The following is a 15326-nucleotide window of genomic DNA, read 5'->3' as shown; positions in this document are numbered from 1 at the left end:
AAACAAACAAAAAAAAACAATAACAACACTGAAAACCATAAATTTCACACCCAAGTCTCAACTTTTGTAACCTGGTACCAAACGACTCACGGACCGGTACCGGTCCGTGGCCCGGGGGTTGGGGACCGCTGTTGTATAGTATGGTATGGTATGGTATGGACGCTTGCCCAGTTTGTTCACGGACGGCCAACCTAGGATCCTTTATGTCATCTAAAATTGCTATGTTGTTGTCAACTTCATGTCCTTCAACAGAGACTCTACGAGTTCTCAAACGAGGCTTGAATGGCCAGGTTGGGGACTGAAGCCATGAACTTTGGCCTTATCAGTGCCAGGCTCGAGTCATCTTGGCTTACAAGCAACCATAGATGCTGTGTCCGAATTCAGGGGAAGGATGCTCATAAGGACACTACCTACCTATTAGGGGTGCAACGATACACAAAATTCACGGTTCGGTTCGATACTTTGGTGTCACGGTTCGATATTTTTTCGATACAAAAAAATGTTCATGCCTTTTTAATTTGTCATTTATTAAAATTATAAATATATATTTTAACCCAAAAGTACAGTTGTTAAATTTAATGTTGCTGAAACAACAAAGTAATAAAAAAATAAATCTATCTGATCGAGAAATCACTCATCTTTGGAAAAAGAGAGTATATTACAGAGAAATGGCTCTTTCCTAAATAAAAGCTATACTATATGCTTTTTCTGGGGTATATTCTCAGCAGCATATTAAACATATCAGGTCCCCATAAGGAGAATCATGTGCTAACAGCTGTCTAAATGATGCGGGTAAAGTTTGTAGCATGCGTGCTTGTTGTTTTTGTCTGCTTCCACTTGTCTTTGCACTAGGATGTCGGCGTAAATGTGCAGTCATATTCGTTGTGTTCTCACTAGTGCTGTCAGCGTTAATCTCGTTAAAATGACATTAACGCCATAAAGCGGCAAATCTCCGTTAACGAGTTACCGCGGATCGCCCCGTGCGTGGGGCTGGACGGCGTCAACACGTTAACGAGCTAACTGTGCTAACGCACTAGTTCCCACCAATTGAGCATTGCATGGCACATCCGACATACTGTTTTACTTTTGTCCATGACGCGCTTACCATCAGGGTCATGCTTCACATGAAAACCAAGATAGTTCCAAACGCCAGATCTGAATGAGGGTGGGGGAGGTTCAATTTCGGGTAGTGTTGAGGCAGTTGCCATGTTGCAACGAGCTTAGCTTCTGTCTTGCTACCTTGCGCTGTGCTCAGTGGATCTGCACTCGACAGTGCAGCCTAGGTGGAGTAGTCGAACGCAGATTCACTGATCGCTCAACACAGACAGCATCGTCAGTAGAAAAGTTGATAAAATAAATAAAAAATTTTATATTGTTCGATACATATGCGTACCGAACCGAAAGCACTGTATCGAACGGTTCAATATCGATACGAGTATTGTTGCACCCCTACTACCTATGTCACAAGGTAGTGTCCCTAGACGGACGGGTAGTCAGGAAGTGAGCCGCTGTGGACAGCCCCCTTTTTTTCTCCATAGAAACTTTATTGAACAAACAATGAGTATCTAACATAACAGACGGGCTGTGGACAGCCTCCTAGCCTTCAACTCTGCCCTTACTTGCGTGTTTTCCCGGTCGCTAGCACCACAGCGCGAAAACTTTAAAATGGACCCAGAAATGTCGCTCCGTTGTTTGGACAATTTTAATTCTCGAGTAGCTAGATAAACCTTATCGTCGTCACGCGCATGTTTTGTACCTTAGGCTCATCAGAGACAATCATATCCAGGTAAAATAATTTCCTTTAATCTACACGCATTTAGGAATTACTTAGCTAATTACACGGATAATTGAATTAAATTATCAAAAAAGTGTTCGCCTGCCAAAACTGATTTCCAGTGTTTCCGTGTGTAATATCTTTATGTATGTTGGTAAATGGACTTTGGTGAACATGGTTTACAAAGGGGTTTTATATATACAATAATTACCTGTTGTGCAAGCATCTTTATAACTCTGGTTATAATGTAGGTACAATTGATATATTTGTTGCGCTGTCTGCTGTCCTCTTGGCCAGATTACTCTTAAAAAATAAATTTCTAATGTCAACAAGATTGTTTGTGAACTGGATAAATAAAGGATATATAAAAGTCACTGCCAAAAACTGATTGCAGCTTCTACCTTGTTAAAGGAATGTTGCTGGTGGCTCAAGGTGACTTGATATCATTAATGAGGGATACATTTGACATATGTTTCACGTATTATAGACCAACAAGTTATTCATAGCAGGTTAAATACGAGCAATCAGTTTAGAGCAAAAACGGGAAATCAGTTTTTGGCAGATGATCATGTTTTGGCACAACATCGGTCATTCTTACACATGTACTGTATCATATAAAATATATAAACTAAATATCTTTGAAACTTATAGAATCTAATCTTTTGTTTGTTTTTTTACATAGCACTTTATCAAACTGTTGTCTGCTACAGAGTTACAAGTATTATACTAATAATATAGCATCCACCATCTCCTGCTTGCATATTTCTGAAAACATTTTAGTGGTGTGGCAGCCGTCGATTGAGCCAGACCTGCAAATCCTGTGGATGGTCGATGCTGTGGACAGTGGGAGGAAGCATCCTAAAGCTCTCTTCGCAGACCACCCTGTGTGATTCTCCACTCGCCGACCAGAAAAGACAAACCGCAGGTCTCAGTTGCAGCACCCCATCCATGTCTGATCTTGCTTGGGCAGATTCAGCAACGCTGCCAGAGACTTCCTGTAATCTATTACAGTTGTTAAAGAAACGGTCCAGGAAAAGGTCACTCGGGTTAAGGTGGCTGAACCGCTTTGTCATCGCTGTCGTTTTGGTCACCCACTGCTGTGCTTGGCCCTGGAGTGTCCTCAGGGAGAGAGGAAATTAGGACAGGAGGCTTAATGGAAGGCATCTGTCCTATCACCTCATCCATGAGGGCAAACCAGGGCCAAGCACAGCAGTGGGCTTCCCACTGACCCACTCTCCTGACTCTGGATACTTGCAATCCTAAAGGCAGAGGAAATCAAAAATGACAGCAGGCAAATAAAAACACCACAACAACTCTTAGTAATTGTACATTTAATAACTTGTGTTCTTAAGAATTATTGTCTTGTTAACACACATACGTACTTTGTATTTTTTAAAGTTATCCCATTTCTTCTGGCCTGCAAGGGGGTGACTTTCCCCTACAGGCCCACCTTCTCCAGAATTGTCCTGATCACACACAACAAATAAGAGAAGAAAGGAAACCATGGCAACTATGTTAATCCCTAAATCTGAATTTTTCACAGCAGAACACCAGAGGAACACCGTCTGGACATCACGGGTTCTGTACAGCAGCGGTCCATCAGTCGTTTGGTACCGGGCCACGAGAGTTAAGGCTCAGGTGTGAAATTTATGGTTTTCGGGGTTTTTATCGTTAACTCGGTTTCCCTGGGTCTTTTCCCTTGTTGTAGTTGTGCGTCTTATTTTGAAAGAAATATTTACACGTTACCATAGCGACCAGTGAGCATTAAGCTGCAGAGAGGAGGATGTTACTCTTAATGTTGTTGGCGCATTTTCAGGAGGACGCTGCTAATAAAGTTACACAATTACACAGTACATTCACATTTATTATTATATTTACAAAATACCACAGTTTTTGTCTTGGTCACATCATTTTATGTGGTTGTATTTATCTTGAAGTAATTTCTTGTAAACACACATTTCTCTTGTGTTCTTAACAGTTCTTCCACCCTCTTTTTTGGTATATTAGACAAAAAAAAGGGGTCGGTTTAGTGTGCTCTGTTTCACTCCCCGTTGAAGGTTTGGGTTGGAGTTTGTTCAAAAAACAGCCATGCCACTATACTTGAAGCATTTTCATTTTCATTAGGAAACACAGTGCTGTTTTCATATTTTAGTCTACTAAAGTATGACTTTGTTAGTTTCTTCAGCCACATTGTTCATCAGCTGAACTGCATAGGTGGCTTCTGATCAGTAGGAGCTTCCAAGAGTTGGCTTTCATTGGTACAGCTTGAAGTAATTTCTTGTAAACACACATTTCTCTTGTGTTCTTAACAGTTCTTTCACCCTCTTTTTTGGTATATTAGACAAAAAAAAAGGGGTCGGTTTAGGTACAAGTTGTAGGCCGGTTAGCTCAGCTGGTCAGAGCGTGGTGCTAATAGCGCCAAAGTCATGGGTTCAATCCCCATACTGGCCATTCCAGCGGCCATTCCAGCAGCCATCCAAGGTGCTGTCTCATGGTAGACTGTGGTTTTAGTTTTGTGTGATCCAAGAAAAAAACCTCTGCCAACTTCCAGGTGACAGATCGGGCCACGTAAGCTTTATGACCTCCATTGGCAGATGATACTCTGGCTCAGTGGGTGGATCCACTGTGCATGTGGCAGGTAGGACTATGTTTTTAAGAGCGTGATACATGGGAGAAATGCTGTGGCATGCACTTATTTCAAGCAACAATCAATTATTTCAAGCAACAATCAAGCAATATCCACCAGCCACGTGACCAACCCAACACCAGCAGTTGGCTCAAACAGACTCCAACGAACGTTCGTGAAAAGTGGGAACTTCTGCCAGACCACGTGGCCTAACGGACAAGGCGTCTGACTTCGGATCAGAAGATTGAGGGTTCGAGTCCCTTCGTGGTTTGTTGTGCGTCCTTGGGGAGCAGGCATGCGTTCCCAGTTTGTTCACAGCAGACCGACCTCCGATCCTTTATGTCATCCAAAATTGCTACGCTGTTGTCAATTTCATGTCCTTCAGCTCTACGAGTTCTCAAAGGAGGCTCGAATGGCCAGGTTGGGGACTGAAGCCATGAACTTGGCTCGAGCCAGGCTCGAGTCATCTTGGCTTAGAAGCAACCGTAGAAAGTCAATAACATGCCATGACCTCAAGCGACACGGGTGAAAAAATCACAACTTGGAAGCATGCTGTTGGCGGAACTCCACCTGGAAAAGATCCAGTGTGCTCTGTTTCACTCCCCGTTGAAGGTATGTGTTGGAGTTTGTTCAAAAAACTATACTTGAAGCACTTTCATTTTCATTAGGAAGCACAGTGCTGTTTTCATATTTTAGTCTACTAAAGTATGACTTTGTTAGTTTCTCCAGCCACATTGTTCATCAGCTGAACTGCATAGGTGGCTTCTGATCAGTAGGAGCTTCCAAGAGTTGGCTTTCATTGGTACAGCTTGAAGTAATTTCTTGTAAACACACATTTCTCTTGTGTTCTTAACAGTTCTTCCACCCTCTATTTTGGTATATTAGACAAAAAAAAAGGGGTCGGTTCACACACATGCTGTAGGCCGGTTAGCTCAGCTGGTCAGAGCGTGGTGCTAATAACGCCAAGGTCATGGGTTCAATCCCCATACTGGCCATTCCAGCAGCCATCCAAGGTGCTGTCTCATGATAGACTGTGGATTTGTTTTGGTGGGATCCAAGAAAAAACCTCTGCCAAGTTCCAGGTGAGTGATGTACGCAACTACAAATGACAGCAAACCACAAAATTCACTGACACATGACAGATAAGATAAGATAAGATGACCTTTATTAGTCCCACACGTGGGAAATTTGTTTTGTCACAGCAGCAAGTGGACAGTGCAAAAGTTATGAAGGACAATTAGAACAAAATAAAATAAGAATATATACAGTACACAACTGTACAGAATAGAATAAAAATAGAATACTATATACAGTAGAATAAAATAGAATAAAATATACAATAGGATAAAAATAGAATACAAATGCTATATACAACAGAGTGAAAAATACAACGGTGCCAGAAAGATTATTGCACATTTGTGTTATTGCACATTTGTGGATGTGTGTGTATGATCAGTTAAAGTCTTTGTTGTGGAGTCTGACAGCAGTGGGGAGGAAAGACCTGCGAAATCTCTCCGTCCCACACCGTGGGTGCCGCAGTCTCCCACTGAAGGAGCTGCTCAGTGCTGTCACAGTCTCATGCATGGGGTGGGAGATGGGGTGGGACACGCTAATAAATACATTACATGCTTAGCTACATTCTCCAAATCACTTTTCCAGCTACTTTCTGGATAAATCACTCATTTCCAAAGTCTGACACAGCATACTGCATCAAAAACTGCTGCTTTATATCCTCACCTATCGACCCTAACATTAGAAGACAAACACCATGTATTGTTTTGTGGCAAATTTCTTCTTAAAGCATTTTTTGTAAGTCAACAGAGGACTTTTTTTTCCCACTATGTTGAAGTAATTTCTTGTAAACACACATTTCTCTTGTGTTCTTAACAGTTCTTCCACCCTCTTTTTTGGTATATTAGACAAAAAAAAGGGGTCGGTTTAGTGTGCTCTGTTTCACTCCCCGTTGAAGGTATGGGTTGGAGTTTGTTCAAAAAACAGCCATGCCACTATACTTGAAGCATTTTCATTTTCATTAGGAAACACAGTGCTGTTTTCATATTTTAGTCTACTAAAGTATGACTTTGTTAGTTTCTCCAGCCACATTGTTCATCAGCTGAACTGCATAGGTGGCTTCTGATCAGTAGGAGCTTCCAAGAGTTGGCTTTCATTGGTACAGCTTGAAGTAATTTCTTGTAAACACACATTTCTCTTGTGTTCTTAACAGTTCTTCCACCCTCTTTTTTGGTATATTAGACAAAAAAAAGGGGTCGGTTTAGGCACAAGTTGTAGGCCGGTTAGCTCAGCTGGTCAGAGCGTGGTGCTAATAACGCCAAAGTCATGGGTTCAATCCCCATACTGGCCATTCCAGCAGCCATCCAAGGTGCTGTCTCATGGTAGACTGTGGTTTTTGTTTTGTGGGATCCAAGATAAAAACCTCTGCCAACTTCCACGTGGCAGATCGGGCCACGTAAGCTTTATGACCTCCATTGGCAGATGATACTCTGGCTCAGTGGGTGGATCCACTGTGCATGTGGCAGGTAGGACTACGTTTTTAAGAGCGTGATACATGGGAGAAATGCTGTGGCATGCACTTATTTCAAGCAACAATCAATTATTTCAAGCAACAATCAAGCAATATCCACCAGCCACGTGACCAACCCAACACCAGCAGTTGGCTCAAACAGACTCCAACGAACGTTCGTGAAAAGTGGGGACTTCTGCCAGATCACGTGGCCTAACGGACAAGGCGTCTGACTTCGGATCAGAAGATTGAGGGTTCGAGTCCCTTCGTGGTTGGTTGTGCGCCCTTGGGGAGCAGGCATGCGTTCCCAGTTTGTTCACAGCAGGCCGACCTCGGATCCTTTATGTCATCCAAAATTGCTACGCTGTTGTCAATTTCATGTCCTTCAACTCTACGAGTTCTCAAACGAGGCTCGAATGGCCAGGTTGGGGACTGAAGCCATGAACTTGGCTCGAGCCAGGCTCGAGTCATCTTGGCTTAGAAGCAACCGTAGAAAGTCAATAACATGCCATGACCTCAAGCGACACGGGTGAAAAAATCACAACTTGGAAGCATGCTGTTGGCGGAACTCCACCTGGAAAAGATCCAGTGTGCTCTGTTTCACTCCCCGTTGAAGGTATGTGTTGGAGTTTGTTCAAAAAACAGCCATGCCACTATACTTGAAGCATTTTCATTTTCATTAGGAAGCACAGTGCTGTTTTCATATTTTAGTCTACTAAAGTATGACTTTGTTAGTTTCTCCAGCCACATTGTTCATCAGCTGAACTGCATAGGTGGCTTCTGATCAGTAGGAGCTTCCAAGAGTTGGCTTTCATTGGTACAGCTTGAAGTAATTTCTTGTAAACACACATTTCTCTTGTGTTCTTAACAGTTCTTCCACCCTCTTTTTTGGTATATTAGACAAAAAAAAGGGGTCGGTTTAGGCACAAGTTGTAGGCCGGTTAGCTCAGCTGGTCAGAGCGTGGTGCTAATAACGCCAAGGTCATGGGTTCAATCCCCATACTGGCCATTCCAGCAGCCATCCAAGGTGCTGTCTCATGATAGACTGTGGATTTGTTTTGGTGGGATCCAAGAAAAAACCTCTGCCAAGTTCCAGGTGAGTGATGTACGCAACTACAAATGACAGCAAACCACAAAATTCACTGACACATGACAGATAAGATAAGATAAGATGACCTTTATTAGTCCCACACGTGGGAAATTAGTTTTGTCACAGCAGGAAGTGGACAGTGCAAAAGTTATGAAGGACAATTAGAACAAAATAAAATAAGAATATATACAGTACACAACTGTACAGAATAGAATAAAAATAGAATACTATATACAGTAGAATAAAATAGAATAAAATATACAATAGGATAAAAATAGAATACAAATGCTATATACAACAGAGTGAAAAATACAACGGTGCCAGAAAGATTATTGCACATTTGTGTTATTGCACATTTGTGGATGTGTGTGTATGATCAGTTAAAGTCTTTGTTGTGGAGTCTGACAGCAGTGGGGAGGAAAGACCTGCGAAATCTCTCCGTCCCACACCGTGGGTGCCGCAGTCTCCCACTGAAGGAGCTGCTCAGTGCTGTCACAGTCTCATGCATGGGGTGGGAGATGGGGTCGGACACGCTAATAAATACATTACATGCTTAGCTACATTCTCCAAATCACTTTTCCAGCTACTTTCTGGATAAATCACTCATTTCCAAAGTCTGACACAGCATACTGCATCAAAAACTGCTGCTTTATATCCTCACCTATCGACCCTAACATTAGAAGACAAACACCATGTATTGTTTTGTGGCAAATTTCTTCTTAAAGCATTTTTTGTAAGTCAACAGAGGACTTTTTTTTCCCACTATGTTGAAGTAATTTCTTGTAAACACACATTTCTCTTGTGTTCTTAACAGTTCTTCCACCCTCTTTTTTGGTATATTAGACAAAAAAAAAGGGGTCGGGTTAGGCACAAGTTGTAGGCCGGTTAGCTCAGCTGGTCAGAGCGTGGTGCTAATAACGCCAAAGTCATGGGTTCAATCCCCATACTGGCCATTCCAGCAGCCATCCAAGGTGCTGTCTCATGGTAGACTGTGGTTTTTGTTTTGTGGGATCCAAGATAAAAACCTCTGCCAACTTCCACGTGGCAGATCGGGCCACGTAAGCTTTATGACCTCCATTGGCAGATGATACTCTGGCTCAGTGGGTGGATCCACTGTGCATGTGGCAGGTAGGACTACGTTTTTAAGAGCGTGATACATGGGAGAAATGCTGTGGCATGCACTTATTTCAAGCAACAATCAATTATTTCAAGCAACAATAAAGCAATATCCACCAGCCACGTGACCAACCCAACACCAGCAGTTGGCTCAAACAGACTCCAACGAATGTTCGTGAAAAGTGGGAACTTCTGCCAGACCACCTGGCCTAACGGACAAGGCGTCTGACATCGGCTCAGAAGATTGAGGGTTCGAGTCCCTTCGTGGTTTGTTGTGCGTCCTGGGGGAGCAGGCATGCGTTCCCAGTTTGTTCACAGCAGGCCGACCTCGGATCCTTTATGTCATCCAAAATTGCTACGCTGTTGTCAATTTCATGTCCTTCAACTCTACGAGTTCTCAAACGAGGCTCGAATGGCCAGGTTGGGGACTGAAGCCATGAACTTGGCTCGAGCCAGGCTCGAGTCATCTTGGCTTAGAAGCAACCGTAGAAAGTCAATAACATGCCATGACCTCAAGCGACACGGGTGAAAAAATCACAACTTGGAAGCATGCTGTTGGCGGAACTCCACCTGGAAAAGATCCAGTGTGCTCTGTTTCACTCCCCGTTGAAGGTATGTGTTGGAGTTTGTTCAAAAAACTATACTTGAAGCATTTTCATTAGGAAGCACAGTGCTGTTTTCATATTTTAGTCTACTAAAGTATGACTTTGTTAGTTTCTCCAGCCACATTGTTCATCAGCTGAACTGCATAGGTGGCTTCTGATCAGTAGGAGCTTCCAAGAGTTGGCTTTCATTGGTACAGCTTGAAGTAATTTCTTGTAAACACACATTTCTCTTGTGTTCTTAACTGTTCTTCCACCCTCTATTTTGGTATATTAGACAAAAAAAAAGGGGTCGGTTCACACACATGCTGTAGGCCGGTTAGCTCAGCTGGTCAGAGCGTGGTGCTAATAACGCCAAGGTCATGGGTTCAATCCCCATACTGGCCATTCCAGCAGCCATCCAAGGTGCTGTCTCATGATAGACTGTGGATTTGTTTTGGTGGGATCCAAGAAAAAACCTCTGCCAAGTTCCAGGTGAGTGATGTACGCAACTACAAATGACAGCAAACCACAAAATTCACTGACACATGACAGATAAGATAAGATAAGATGACCTTTATTAGTCCCACACGTGGGAAATTTGTTTTGTCACAGCAGGAAGTGGACAGTGCAAAAGTTATGAAGGACAATTAGAACAAAATAAAATAAGAATAAATACAGTACACAACTGTACAGAATAGAATAAAAGTAGAATACTATATACAGTAGAATAAAATAGAATAAAATATACAATAGGATAAAAATAGAATACAAATGCTATATACAACAGAGTGAAAAATACAACGGTGCCAGAAAGATTATTGCACATTTGTGTTATTGCACATTTGTGGATGTGTGTGTATGATCAGTTAAAGTCTTTGTTGTGGAGTCTGACAGCAGTGGGGAGGAAAGACCTGCGAAATCTCTCCGTCCCACACCGTGGGTGCCGCAGTCTCCCACTGAAGGAGCTGCTCAGTGCTGTCACAGTCTCATGCATGGGGTGGGAGATGGGGTGGGACACGCTAATAAATACATTACATGCTTAGCTACATTCTCCAAATCACTTTTCCAGCTACTTTCTGGATAAATCACTCATTTCCAAAGTCTGACACAGCATACTGCATCAAAAACTGCTGCTTTATATCCTCACCTATCGACCCTAACATTAGAAGACAAACACCATGTATTGTTTTGTGGCAAATTTCTTCTTAAAGCATTTTTTGTAAGTCAACAGAGGACTTTTTTTTCCCACTATGTTGAAGTAATTTCCTGTAAACACACATTTCTCTTGTGTTCTTAACAGTTCTTCCACCCTCTTTTTTGGTATATTAGACAAAAAAAAGGGGTCGGTTTAGTGTGCTCTGTTTCACTCCCCGTTGAAGGTATGGGTTGGAGTTTGTTCAAAAAACAGCCATGCCACTATACTTGAAGCATTTTCATTTTCATTAGGAAACACAGTGCTGTTTTCATATTTTAGTCTACTAAAGTATGACTTTGTTAGTTTCTCCAGCCACATTGTTCATCAGCTGAACTGCATAGGTGGCTTCTGATCAGTAGGAGCTTCCAAGAGTTGGCTTTCATTGGTACAGCTTGAAGTAATTTCTTGTAAACACACATTTCTCTTGTGTTCTTAACAGTTCTTCCACCCTCTATTTTGGTATATTAGACAAAAAAAAAGGGGTCGGTTCACATACATGCTGTAGGCCGGTTAGCTCAGCTGGTCAAAGCGTGGTGCTAATAACGCCAAGGTCATGGGTTCAATCCCCATACTGGCCATTCCAGCAGCCATCCAAGGTGCTGTCTCATGATAGACTGTGGATTTGTTTTGGTGGGATCCAAGAAAAAACCTCTGCCAAGTTCCAGGTGAGTGATGTACGCAACTACAAATGACAGCAAACCACAAAATTCACTGACACATGACAGATAAGATAAGATAAGATGACCTTTATTAGTCCCACACGTGGGAAATTAGTTTTGTCACAGCAGGAAGTGGACAGTGCAAAAGTTATGAAGGACAATTAGAACAAAATAAAATAAGAATATATACAGTACACAACTGTACAGAATAGAATAAAAATAGAATACTATATACAGTAGAATAAAATAGAATAAAATATACAATAGGATAAAAATAGAATACAAATGCTATATACAACAGAGTGAAAAATACAACGGTGCCAGAAAGATTATTGCACATTTGTGTTATTGCACATTTGTGGATGTGTGTGTATGATCAGTTAAAGTCTTTGTTGTGGAGTCTGACAGCAGTGGGGAGGAAAGACCTGCGAAATCTCTCCGTCCCACACCGTGGGTGCCGCAGTCTCCCACTGAAGGAGCTGCTCAGTGCTGTCACAGTCTCATGCATGGGGTGGGAGATGGGGTGGGACACGCTAATAAATACATTACATGCTTAGCTACATTCTCCAAATCACTTTTCCAGCTACTTTCTGGATAAATCACTCATTTCCAAAGTCTGACACAGCATACTGCATCAAAAACTGCTGCTTTATATCCTCACCTATCGACCCTAACATTAGAAGACAAACACCATGTATTGTTTTGTGGCAAATTTCTTCTTAAAGCATTTTTTGTAAGTCAACAGAGGACTTTTTTTTCCCACTATGTTGAAGTAATTTCTTGTAAACACACATTTCTCTTGTGTTCTTAACAGTTCTTCCACCCTCTTTTTTGGTATATTAGACAAAAAAAAGGGGTCGGTTTAGTGTGCTCTGTTTCACTCCCCGTTGAAGGTATGGGTTGGAGTTTGTTCAAAAAACAGCCATGCCACTATACTTGAAGCATTTTCATTTTCATTAGGAAACACAGTGCTGTTTTCATATTTTAGTCTACTAAAGTATGACTTTGTTAGTTTCTCCAGCCACATTGTTCATCAGCTGAACTGCATAGGTGGCTTCTGATCAGTAGGAGCTTCCAAGAGTTGGCTTTCATTGGTACAGCTTGAAGTAATTTCTTGTAAACACACATTTCTCTTGTGTTCTTAACAGTTCTTCCACCCTCTATTTTGGTATATTAGACAAAAAAAAAGGGGTCGGTTTAGGCACAAGTTGTAGGCCGGTTAGCTCAGCTGGTCAGAGCGTGGTGCTAATAATGCCAAAGTCATGGGTTCAATCCCCATACTGGCCATTCCAGCAGCCATCCAAGGTGCTGTCTCATGGTAGGCTGTGGTTTTTGTTTTGTGGGATCCAAGATAAAAACCTCTGCCAACTTCCACGTGGCAGATCGGGCCACGTAAGCTTTATGACCTCCATTGGCAGATGATACTCTGGCTCAGTGGGTGGATCCACTGTGCATGTGGCAGGTAGGACTACGTTTTTAAGAGCGTGATACATGGGAGAAATGCTGTGGCATGCACTTATTTCAAGCAACAATCAATTATTTCAAGCAACAATCAAGCAATATCCACCAGCCACGTGACCAACCCAACACCAGCAGTTGGCTCAAACAGACTCCAACGAACGTTCGTGAAAAGTGGGAACTTCTGCCAGACCACGTGGCCTAACGGACAAGGCGTCTGACTTCGGATCAGAAGATTGAGGGTTCGAGTCCCTTCGTGGTTGGTTGTGCGTCCTTGGGGAGCAGGCATGCGTTCCCAGTTTGCTCACAGCAGGCCGACCTCGGATCCTTTATGTCATCCAAAATTGCTACGCTGTTGTCAATTTCATGTCCTTCAACTCTACGAGTTCTCAAACGAGGCTCGAATGGCCAGGTTGGGGACTGAAGCCATGAACTTGGCTCGAGCCAGGCTCGAGTCATCTTGGCTTAGAAGCAACCGTAGAAAGTCAATAACATGCCATGACCTCAAGCGACACGGGTGAAAAAATCACAACTTGGAAGCATGCTGTTGGCGGAACTCCACCTGGAAAAGATCCAGTGTGCTCTGTTTCACTCCCCGTTGAAGGTATGTGTTGGAGTTTGTTCAAAAAACAGCCATGCCACTATACTTGAAGCATTTTCATTTTCATTAGGAAGCACAGTGCTGTTTTCATATTTTAGTCTACTAAAGTATGACTTTGTTAGTTTCTCCAGCCACATTGTTCATCAGCTGAACTGCATAGGTGGCTTCTGATCAGTAGGAGCTTCCAAGAGTTGGCTTTCATTGGTACAGCTTGAAGTAATTTCTTGTAAACACACATTTCTCTTGTGTTCTTAACTGTTCTTCCACCCTCTATTTTGGTATATTAGACAAAAAAAAAGGGGTCGGTTCACACACATGCTGTAGGCCGGTTAGCTCAGCTGGTCAAAGCGTGGTGCTAATAACGCCAAGGTCATGGGTTCAATCCCCATACTGGCCATTCCAGCAGCCATCCAAGGTGCTGTCTCATGATAGACTGTGGATTTGTTTTGGTGGGATCCAAGAAAAAACCTCTGCTAAGTTCCAGGTGAGTGATGTACGCAACTACAAATGACAGCAAACCACAAAATTCACTGACACATGACACGCTAATAAATACATTACATGCTTAGCTACATTCTCCAAATCACTTTTCCAGCTACTTTCTGGATAAATCACTCATTTCCAAAGTCTGACACAGCATACTGCATCAAAAACTGCTGCTTTATATCCTCACCTATCGACCCTAACATTAGAAGACAAACACCATGTATTGTTTTGTGGCAAATTTCTTCTTAAAGCATTTTTTGTAAGTCAACAGAGGACTTTTTTTTCCCACTATGTTGAAGTAATTTCTTGTAAACACACATTTCTCTTGTGTTCTTAACAGTTCTTCCACCCTCTTTTTTGGTATATTAGACAAAAAAAAGGGGTCGGTTTAGGCACAAGTTGTAGGCCGGTTAGCTCAGCTGGTCAGAGCGTGGTGCTAATAACGCCAAGGTCATGGGTTCAATCCCCATACTGGCCATTCCAGCAGCCATCCAAGGTGCTGTCTCATGATAGACTGTGGATTTGTTTTGGTGGGATCCAAGAAAAAACCTCTGCCAAGTTCCAGGTGAGTGATGTACGCATCTACAAATGACAGCAAACCACAAAATTCACTGACACATGACAGATAAGATAAGATAAGATGACCTTTATTAGTCCCACACGTGGGAAATTTGTTTTGTCACAGCAGGAAGTGGACAGTGCAAAAGTTATGAAGGACAATTAGAACAAAATAAAATAAGAATAAATACAGTACACAACTGTTCAGAATAGAATAAAAGTAGAATACTATATACAGTAGAATAAAATAGAATAAAATATACAATAGGATAAAAATAGAATACAAATGCTATATACAACAGAGTGAAAAATACAACGGTGCCAGAAAGATTATTGCACATTTGTGTTATTGCACATTTGTGGATGTGTGTGTATGATCAGTTAAAGTCTTTGTTGTGGAGTCTGACAGCAGTGGGGAGGAAAGACCTGCGAAATCTCTCCGTCCCACACCGTGGGTGCCGCAGTCTCCCACTGAAGGAGCTGCTCAGTGCTGTCACAGTCTCATGCATGGGGTGGGAGATGGGGTGGGACACGCTAATAAATACATTACATGCTTAGCTACATTCTCCAAATCACTTTTCCAGCTACTTTCTGGATAAATCACTCATTTCCAAAGTCTGACACAGCATACTGCATCAAAAACTGCTGCTTTATATCC

The 15326-nt window shown here is 42.2% G+C and overlaps 11 non-coding genes across 11 annotated transcripts; all 11 read left to right on the top strand.

Moving 5' to 3' along the window:
- The first annotated feature begins 4598 nt into the window (after positions 1 to 4598).
- On the top strand, positions 4599 to 4671 carry trnar-ucg (transfer RNA arginine (anticodon UCG)). Its single transcript has one exon. It is a non-coding gene; the product is annotated as a tRNA-Arg (tRNA).
- Positions 4672 to 5321: 650 nt separating this feature from the next.
- trnai-aau (transfer RNA isoleucine (anticodon AAU)) lies at positions 5322 to 5395 on the top strand. The gene has a single exon. It is a non-coding gene; the product is annotated as a tRNA-Ile (tRNA).
- Positions 5396 to 6688: 1293 nt separating this feature from the next.
- trnai-aau (transfer RNA isoleucine (anticodon AAU)) lies at positions 6689 to 6762 on the top strand. Its single transcript has one exon. It is a non-coding gene; the product is annotated as a tRNA-Ile (tRNA).
- Positions 6763 to 7123: 361 nt separating this feature from the next.
- On the top strand, positions 7124 to 7196 carry trnar-ucg (transfer RNA arginine (anticodon UCG)). The gene has a single exon. It is a non-coding gene; the product is annotated as a tRNA-Arg (tRNA).
- A 660-nt stretch (positions 7197 to 7856) lies between these two features.
- Positions 7857 to 7930, top strand: trnai-aau (transfer RNA isoleucine (anticodon AAU)). The gene has a single exon. It is a non-coding gene; the product is annotated as a tRNA-Ile (tRNA).
- Positions 7931 to 8890: 960 nt separating this feature from the next.
- Positions 8891 to 8964, top strand: trnai-aau (transfer RNA isoleucine (anticodon AAU)). Its single transcript has one exon. It is a non-coding gene; the product is annotated as a tRNA-Ile (tRNA).
- A 1078-nt stretch (positions 8965 to 10042) lies between these two features.
- Positions 10043 to 10116, top strand: trnai-aau (transfer RNA isoleucine (anticodon AAU)). Its single transcript has one exon. It is a non-coding gene; the product is annotated as a tRNA-Ile (tRNA).
- Positions 10117 to 11410: 1294 nt separating this feature from the next.
- Positions 11411 to 11484, top strand: trnai-aau (transfer RNA isoleucine (anticodon AAU)). Its single transcript has one exon. It is a non-coding gene; the product is annotated as a tRNA-Ile (tRNA).
- A 1729-nt stretch (positions 11485 to 13213) lies between these two features.
- trnar-ucg (transfer RNA arginine (anticodon UCG)) lies at positions 13214 to 13286 on the top strand. Its single transcript has one exon. It is a non-coding gene; the product is annotated as a tRNA-Arg (tRNA).
- A 661-nt stretch (positions 13287 to 13947) lies between these two features.
- trnai-aau (transfer RNA isoleucine (anticodon AAU)) lies at positions 13948 to 14021 on the top strand. The gene has a single exon. It is a non-coding gene; the product is annotated as a tRNA-Ile (tRNA).
- Positions 14022 to 14514: 493 nt separating this feature from the next.
- trnai-aau (transfer RNA isoleucine (anticodon AAU)) lies at positions 14515 to 14588 on the top strand. The gene has a single exon. It is a non-coding gene; the product is annotated as a tRNA-Ile (tRNA).
- Positions 14589 to 15326: the final 738 nt, after the last annotated feature.

This window comes from Pelmatolapia mariae, linkage group LG23, assembly GCF_036321145.2.
Source record: "Pelmatolapia mariae isolate MD_Pm_ZW linkage group LG23, Pm_UMD_F_2, whole genome shotgun sequence".
Lineage (NCBI taxonomy): Eukaryota > Metazoa > Chordata > Actinopteri > Cichliformes > Cichlidae > Pelmatolapia > Pelmatolapia mariae.
Note: the sequence above shows the minus strand (reverse complement) of the source record. Positions and strands in the feature narration are given on the sequence as shown.